The sequence below is a fragment of the Cannabis sativa genome, chromosome 7, assembly GCF_029168945.1.
Source record: "Cannabis sativa cultivar Pink pepper isolate KNU-18-1 chromosome 7, ASM2916894v1, whole genome shotgun sequence".
Taxonomy (NCBI): domain Eukaryota; kingdom Viridiplantae; phylum Streptophyta; class Magnoliopsida; order Rosales; family Cannabaceae; genus Cannabis; species Cannabis sativa.
The window spans coordinates 35,610,699-35,620,229 of record NC_083607.1 but is presented as its reverse complement, the minus strand read 5'-3'; positions in this window follow the sequence as shown (position 1 = coordinate 35,620,229).

Below are 9,531 nucleotides of genomic sequence, written 5' to 3'. Positions count from 1 at the left end.
CTGCTACTGGTGATGCACTAAAAGGAAAGTATTTCTACTGCAATGAGAAAGGTCATTGGAAACCCCAATGTCCTAAACTTCTTGCAAAGAAACAAGGTATTTCTTTCTATAAACTTGATGAGTTTTAGTGAATTATTATCCAATTGGATTTTTGATTCTGGACTAACTTTGTTTATTTGTTTCTTCTTCTTATAGGCCAAGCTACTTAAACTCAGATGCTATCCTAGTGAATTGGATCGGAAAGCTGGACAAAAGGGTGAAGATCGTCCAAGATGAAGATGAAGCTCATTTTTTTTTTTGAATTAATTGTTTTAGTTTTAAAACAATTTGGATTTCGAATTTTTAGTTTGGGATTTTTATCCCTGTTTTTCTCATAATGTTGCAATACATTTTTTTTTAGTAATAATATTTTATTTTCTACTACAAATAAATTGCAATTTATGAGATTGAGCTTCATTTACTTTATCTGAAACCACAATTACCACATTATATTTATATGTTTGTATGTGTAAGTGTTTTTATTATTGATACAAATTCTATAATAATTACAACTCTTCATAGAGTTATATTAAATAAACACTAGAAATTATTTCTATGTTTATAAATAATTGTTAATTCTAATACAATTATTGAGAATTTATTTAATAAAAGGATCTTTTGATCTGATAGGGGTGGAGAAAAGTTAAGAAAACTATGCAGTTCAACGATCTTTTATATCTAATGAACTCTGTGTTGGAAGTTATTTTACCAGGAACTTAGATCTACTCACAAGTATGTTGATTTAACAACCTAAATATGAACTTCTAAAACGATATGAAATTAAACACATAAGAGTATTAGAAATCTTACAGTGATTGCAGCGGAATATATATGTCTCCTCCCACTCAAATCTCTAACCCTTGATTCCTTTCTGTAGCAGAGTATAATCAAGATCTGAGCCCGAAAGTCCTTCTTTGTTGTTTCTGAATTCTACACAGCCTTTCTCACTATGATTGAGGTATTACTTGATGTGTGTGGGCACTACTCTAGCACTCATACATTTCGAAACAGTGAAGGTATAGAGAGAGAGAGGGTGGCGGCTCAGAGAGAATTTTCTGAAAGAAAATTCTTTCAGAATAATGCTGTGAAAAGCTTGTACAGAGATTGTTAAATTCTGAAGCCTTTGCCTTCTATTTATAGAAGCCCACCAAGGGCTATGATTAACATTTTGAACTGAGAAAATCAAGGGAAAAAGGAAGGTAAAGGGGCCGGCCTAGGCAATGTGGAAACAAGGCTTGCCTCTTTTCCAACTTTCCTTTTCCTACACTTGATAGTTTCCCTTTTTGTGAAATGTTGCCAATTCCATTGTTCAACCATATTAATGATAAATCTAATTACTTAATAATTAAAAATAATTATCAAATAATATATTATCATTTATTTTATTAATAATGAAACTAATTAAAGTTTTCTAATTAATAAATATGCCCTTCAAAATCTCTATTTACTGTTTTGCCCTTAATGAGTGCTAAATTCTCAAACTGACAAGTTTATCTTGAGAATTCTTAATTGATTAATTAAAATCAATTAAATGAGTCCTACAAGTAATATCATCTCAACTAGTGAGGGGACCATGGGTCTATATATCCGAGCTTCCAATAAGCAGATCTTGAATTTACCACTTAAATTCACTGACTTATTAATTCTTCGTTGAATCCACACATAGAACTCAGAATTGCACTCTCAGTATATAGAATGCTCTATATGTTCCACCATATAGACACATTATTAGTTATCCATTGTTATAATCCTAATGTGATCAATGATCCTCTATATGGATGATCTACACTGTAAAGGGACTTAGATTACCGTAACACCCTACAATGTATTTTATCCTTAAAACACTTAACCCTGTATAAATGATATTTCAACTAAGTGAAATGAGTACTCAATCATTTATCTCGTTTGGTTAAGCTCGAAGGAGATCACCCTTTGCTTACTATTCGCCAGATAGAAGCTATAGATTCCATATTTATGTTAGCGCTCCCACTCAATCGCACTACCGTGTTCCCAAAATGTATGTATTGCCCAGACTACAGTTTTAGGCTTAACTAACAAATCAAAGAACACAAATAACACTCTTGAAATTAAGCCTAACCATATCAGGATTTAGATCATGTGATCTAGGATCAACTTCTGATATTGAATTGAATAGATGTTTACGGTAAGTTTCAAAATATAATTCAAAGTTCAATATCGGTCCATTCCAATGCATACTCCATGCATCCAACCTGAGCTTTACTTTAACCTATGTTCTGGAAAGAACATAACATTTCTCCAAATGTAAGTAAACTCTGTTGTAGATTGTCATATCAGTGAAACCCAGTGTTCTGATAAATCTAGGAATACTTTATTCACATAGTCATGTTTATTTTCCACTGTGTTGACAACACAATAAACATGTTCAAGTATGTGAAAGGGGTTTGGATGAATTTATAAATCAAATAGACAAGCAATTGATTAAGTGAACCAAAACATACACAAGTGAATGAAAAATTACTTCTGTTACTTTATTGATATAGAATAATCTGGATTACATTGAAACAGAGTTTTATTTAGGGCATAAAACCCAACAAACTCCCACTTGCACTAATATAAAACAAATCAGTACATTTCAATTAATCCTAAATTCTGACGGTGCTTTTCGAATGAAGTTACTGCCAAGACTTTGGTGAATGGATCAGCCAAGTTATCCTGCGTATCCACTTTCTCCACCAGTACATCCCCTCTTGCCACATATTCTCTGATAATATGATACTTTCTTTCTATGTGCTTACTTCTCTTGTGGCTCCGAGGTTCCTTACTGTTGGCTATAGCTCCAGTGTTATCACAAAGCAGGACTAGAGGCCTTTTCATTCCAGGAACTACACCAAGACTGGTGAAGAACTTCCTAAGCCAGACAACCTCTTTAGCTGCTTCAGCCGCAACTATGTATTCTGCCTCCATGGTAGAATCCGAAATCGCAGTTTGTTTGGCACTTCTCCAAACCACTGCTCCACCCCCAAGAGTAAACACCATCCCAGATGTAGATTTCCTGTCTTCAAGACATGCCTGGAAATCTTAGTCTGTATAGCCTAAGGGATTCAAAGCACCACCCTTGTAGACTAATACATAATCTCTTGTACTCTTTAAGTATTTCAAAATATACTTAACCGCGTTCCAATGTACCCTTCCTGGATTTGACTGATACCTGCTCATGATTCCAACTGCATAGCAGATGTCAGGTCTAGTGCATAGCATAGCATACATCAGACTCCCAACTGCAGAAGCATAAGGAATTTTTGCCATGTCTTCTATCTCTTGAGGATCAGTAGGACACTGTTCCTTAGATAGACGGATACCATGTCTAGAGGGCATGTTTGCCCCTTTGGTATTGGTCATGGAAAATCTCTCAAGAACTTTGTCAATGTAGGCTGTTTGAGAGAGAGCAAGGGATCTATTCTTCCGGTTTTTGACAATCTGAATACCAAGAACATAGGCTGCCTCACCCAAGTCTTTCATGTCGAATTGAGTGTCAAGCCATTCCTTGATGTGAGTCATTTTCTTGACATTGTTTCCAATGATCAAAATGTCATCAACATAAAGGACCAGGAATACTACTACTTGGTTTTCCTTGAGTTGGTAAACACAAGGTTCATCTTCATTTTAATGAAAGCCGTAGGTCTTGATGATCTCATCAAACCTTTTGTTCCATGAGCGAGAAGCTTGCTTAAGCCCATATATGGACCTATTTAACTTGCAAACTTTATTCTCCTGCCCAGGAAGAACATAACCTTCTTGTTGCTCCATATAGATGGTTTCTTCAAGAAGCCCATTAAGAAAGGCTGTCTTGACATCCATTTGCTAGATTTCATAATCTAAGGCGGCAGCTATGGAGAGAAGAATTCGGATGGATTTGAGCATGGCAACAGGACTAAAAGTTTCCTCATAGTCCACACCTTCTCTCTGGGTATAACCTTTGGCGACCAGTCTAGCTTTGAAAGTTTCGACTTCGCCTCCAGCACCTCCTTTCTTCTTGTAGACCCATTTACATCCAATTGGACGAAAATCTTCAGGTGGTTCTACATATTCCCAGACTTTGTTCTTCTTCATGGAATCCATTTCTGAATCCATACCGGCTGACCATCGCTTCCGTTGCGGACTTGCCATTGCCTGTTTATAGCTCATTGGGTCGTCATCAATACCGTCACCAACGACCATATTGATTTCACCATCCAAGCCATAACGAGATGGTTTCGTTGAAACCCTCCCACTACGACGAGGAGCGGTGACTTTCTGAACAGGAGCTTTAGTAGTAGTTTTCTCAGTTGCTACAACTAAGGGAGTGGGATGTTCCTCTTCTTGAGTAGAAGAAGATGGTACATTTGAAGGAACAATATCTGTGAGCATTTCCTCTAATACAATTTCACTTTTCGGTTTGTTGTCTTTCATATAGTTCTCTTCAAGGAAAGTAGCATTTGTAGAGACAAACACTTTGTTATCCTTGTGACTATAGAATAGTCCACCCCTAGTCTCTTTAGAATTTCCGACAAACATGCAAACTTCAGTTCGCGATTCTAGTTTGCTTTCTTTCTTTCTTAAGACTTGAGCAGGGCACCCCCAAATCCTATAATGGCGCAAACTAGGTGTGCGACCATTCCATAGTTCGACAGGTGTCTTAGGGACTGCTTTAGATGGAACAACATTCAAAATGTCGTTTGCCATTTGAATAGCATATCCCCAGAAGGATGTAGACAGAGTTGAGTAACTCAGCATAGACCTAACCATTTCTAAGAGAGTGCGATTTCTTCTTTCTGCAACTCCATTCTGCTGTGGAGTGCTAGGGGCAGTATATTGGGATTCAATTCCAAGTTCAATTAAATGATCTTTGAACTGCATATCCATATATTCTCCACCCCTATCAGTTCGCAAGATCTTTAATGTTTTACCTAATTGGTTTTGAGCCAAAGCATGAAATTCCTGAAACTTTTCAAACGTTTCAGATTTCTTTTGCATTAGGTAAAGAAAACTATATCTAGAGAAATCGTCAATGAAAGTGACGAAATACTCATAACCTCCTCTGGCTTTTACATTCAGCGGTCCGCAAACATCTGAATGTACTAACCCTAGGGGTTCTTTGGCACGCTCTCCCTTTGCAGAGAAAGAACGTTTTGTCATTTTACCTTCTAGGCAAGACTCGCAGACTGGCAGCTCTCCTAAGACGACATTTTTCAATGGACCGTCTTTGGTTAGCCTATTGAGTCTATCAAAGCCTATATGACCTAAACGTAAATGCCATAGATAAGTTTGATCATCATTATCAATCTCTTTTCTCTTAAGGCTTCTAGGTCTAGCTACATTGAAAAGTTCAGTATTTAGTGAGATTTGAGTATCAGGTCTTAAAACATAAAGCCCTCGTTCCATGTTTGCAACACATATATGAAATCCATTACGAGAAATTGAACAATTTGAACTCGAAAAATTCAATATATAAAATTGTGTCTGTAAACATGAAACACTAATCAAGTTTCTACTAAAATTAGGAATATATAAAACATTCTCTAAAAGTAAAAACTTCTTAGAATTAAACTTGATTGGGGCTGTTCCTCTTGCTTTAACTGATACCAACTCGCCATTTCCAACTTTAAGCTTTAACTCATCTGGGTGAAGATTCTCCCAAGTTTCAAGCAGCTGTAATGAAGAACATACATGGTTAGTAGATCCAGAATCAACAATCCACGAGGATTTGTCGTTCTCTAAAACACATGATTCAAATACAAAAGCATCACCTTCGTTTGAATTGTCTAGAAGCCTGGGACATTGTACTTCTTTATGTCCCTTTCCATTACAATTCGCACATAGAACATGATGTCTGACATTTGTACTTGAAGAAGCAGCTTTGTTGGAGCCCTCATGCTTAATCTTCTTCCTCTGATTAAAACTTGCAATGCTAGCAGGTCTCATTGCAATCAGATCCCGCTCATGGGCCCTCAACTCAGACTCGAGTTTGTCCATGTCGGAGGAGTTAGGATTGTTCAATAAGTAATATAGAACAAAACTGTTATACTCCTGAGGAAGACTATAAAGTATGAGTTTCACCCATTGTTCCTTTGATAAATCAATTCCTAGTAGATTTGCCTTTTCGAATTTCAGATTCATCAACAATAGGTGCGAGTTAATGCAACTACCAGGATGGATTTTCACACTATTGAGTTCTTTTGCAAAGATACTAACTAGGAGTGGATCGGGATGAGGGTTATTCATTTTGGCACTACAACATATCAATAAACAGAAGTAAGGTTTCGGTTCTATAAATTCATACACAGGTTCAGAAAACAAACAATCACTTATGTTATAAAAATACTAAATCTAACATAGTTTATTTTCCAAGGTTTCCAACGAACTGATACAGTGTCCCGTTTAGGCGAGAGTCAAAGCATCATCCATTGAATAGAGTTGTCAATTCATCTAAAATGTCAAACATTCTAGCAACCTTTTATTCGATCAAGATTGGAATTCAGCGTTGTCCCGTTTAGGCGAGAGTCAAGGCAATTCTATCTTATGAGCTTCTACCATTGTTTCGCATTCTTATAAGTCTTACATAGTCGCCACCATTAGGGTGGTCATGAACCATATAAATAAACCTATAAGAATACTTATCTTTCGAGATTAAACGGCGCTAACTTGCTAATGAACGTTCCTCCATTAGGGAGGATTACTCACTAAAACAATAGCTATGTAAAACCAACAATGGAGATCGAATTTCTCTTTGATTAAAGCTCATTATTTAAACATGTATTTTGTCTAATCATTTATATTCCATATCTCAATAATGAAATATTACAAATTAAAGTAAAAACTTTAATTAAATTTCAAAAATGGAATAATTTTGAAAAATATCTTATTTAAGTTGTTTAGAAAATCTAAATACCCAACTTAAAAATATTCCTCAAACAATGACTTAATTAAATATTACCAATTAAGTAGTAACCACTTAATTTAGAAGATATTCCATTTTAAGTTCCCATATTTAGAAAATATCAACTTAAAAAATATCTAAAGAATCTCAATAACCAATTTCCAAAATTCCTCAACTTAATTTATAATAGGAAATTCAAAAATATTCGAATCTAAGTTGATTTGATAGATTTAACTAAATCTCAACTTAAATAGTAATATTTAATGAAATTATAAAATTAAGATTCAGAAAGAATTTATATGGTTATAATTCCATATTTAATTAAAACAAGAAAAATACATATAGCTTTCTAGAATATGACCATTCAAACTATGTTTTTTTTTCTTAAATTAATTTCAAGGAACAATGAAATTAATTATGTTGCTAATCAATCTTTTATTAGGTCAAACTAATATAATTAACCTATCACAGTTATCCAAATCAGGCAAATGGGTCTTCACAATTGGGGTTGTTCATGTGAGGGGGAGCTGGGTCCAGTATGTCGCACCCACTTCTAAGGCTCCCAACTCTCACACAAGGCCCAAAAGAGAGGAATTTAACCTTACAATGAATAACTGTTATTAATTGAATAGGCTCACAACTAAATGAGCCTAAATAAAATCTATCAGTTATGATATTTTATTTAGCAACAACCACCTATATGTATCTATAATAGAAATTAAACATATAGGCTCACACAGGCATACACATTTGGATGGATCCTATCATGTTGCTAAGTCATACACAGATGAAAGAAGTTTGTAAAAATTACCTGTTACAAATTATTTACTTGATCTATCGTCAATTGAACCTTTGGTTAAAATTAGATCAACTGATCTATCATCAATTTAACCAAGGCAATTTAGATCAAGCAATAATAGGTTTTAGAAAACTTACAAACAATCTAAAACACATACTCCTGCAACAAGGTTAGATTTGGATAGTTGGATGTAGGATTTATTTAATTTTAATCATTTATTTCGAAAAATAAAATAAAATTAAACCTACCATTTTGAAAAATTAGGTTTTGGGTAACCTAAATGTCATTTCAAAATAAATTGCTAACTTTTCTTTTAAATTTCATGTTATTTAATAAATTAAATAATAAAATAGAAAAAGGTAAATACATACCCTTTTCTTGTTTTACAATTTAATTTAATTAAAAAATAACAAAATTTAAAAGTTAACAAAAATACCTTATTTCATCTTTTAAAATTATCATGATTATTGTGATCTTATTTTAATTAAGGTCAAGTTACCAAAAAAAATTAATATCTGACCTTAAAAAAAATAAAATAATCAAATTTTAAAGGAAATAAGAAAAAGGTAGGCAAAACTTGATTTTTTCTTATTTTCAAAATCAAATTACACTAATATCTAAAATTAATTTTAAAAATTAAAATTAATTTATTTCTGATAATTAGATTTGAAATTTGAAAAACAAAAATCAACATACAAAACTACACAAAAAATCGGAATTTAATTCCATGAAATAGCATGAAAAATCGAAAAAATTGGAAAATTGGGTGAACTGTACGGATGACATGCTGTGCATGGCCATCCGCGCGCGGATCTGGGGTGATTGGCCGAGAAATCACGGCGCAGGGAGGCTGCAAGCAGCCCTTCCGCGCGCTTGATGAGGTTGCTCGTCACCCCGATTTTTCCAATTTTCAAAAATTCATAACTAATTCAAATTAAATCGAAATCGAGTTCTGTAAAAAAGTAAATTGTTTAGAATTTTCCAAACTATCCAAAAAAAATAATTACAGAATAAAAACAGTAACCATTTTTCCCAGAATTCACAAACAACATTCAAACATCAATATGACACTCAAAGCAACATGATACCATCCAAAAAATAAGCAAATCGTTTTAAGTCCAAATTTCTTGCAAGCAAATCAATTACCATGGCTCTGGTGCCAGTTGTTGGAAGTTATTTTACCAGGAACTTAGATCTACTCACAAGTATGTTGATTTAACAACCTAAATATGAACTTCTAAAACGATATGAAATTAAACACATAAGAGTATCAGAAATCTTACAGTGATTGCAGCGGAATATATATGTCTCCTCCCACTCAGATCTCTAACCCTTGATTCCTTTCTGTAGCAGAGTATAATCAAGATCTGAGCCCGAAAGTCCTTCTTTGTTGTTTCTGAATTCTACACAGCCTTCCTCACTATGATTGAGGTATTACTTGATGTGTGTGGGCACTACTCTAGCACTCATACATTTCGAAACAGTGAAGGTATAGAGAGAGAGAGGGTGGCGGCTCAGAGAGAATTTTCTGAGAGAAAATTCTTTCAGAATAATGCTGTGAAAAGCTTGTACAGAGATTGTTAAATTCTGAAGCCTTTGCCTTCTATTTATAGAAGACCACCAAGGGCTATGATTGACATTTTGAACTGAGAAAATCAAGGGGAAAAGGAAGGTAAAGGGGCCGGCCTAGGCAATGTGGAAACAAGGCTTGCCTCTTTTCCAACTTTCCTTTTCCTACACTTGATAGTTTCCCTTTTTGTGAAATGTTGCCAATTCCATTGTTCAACCATATTAA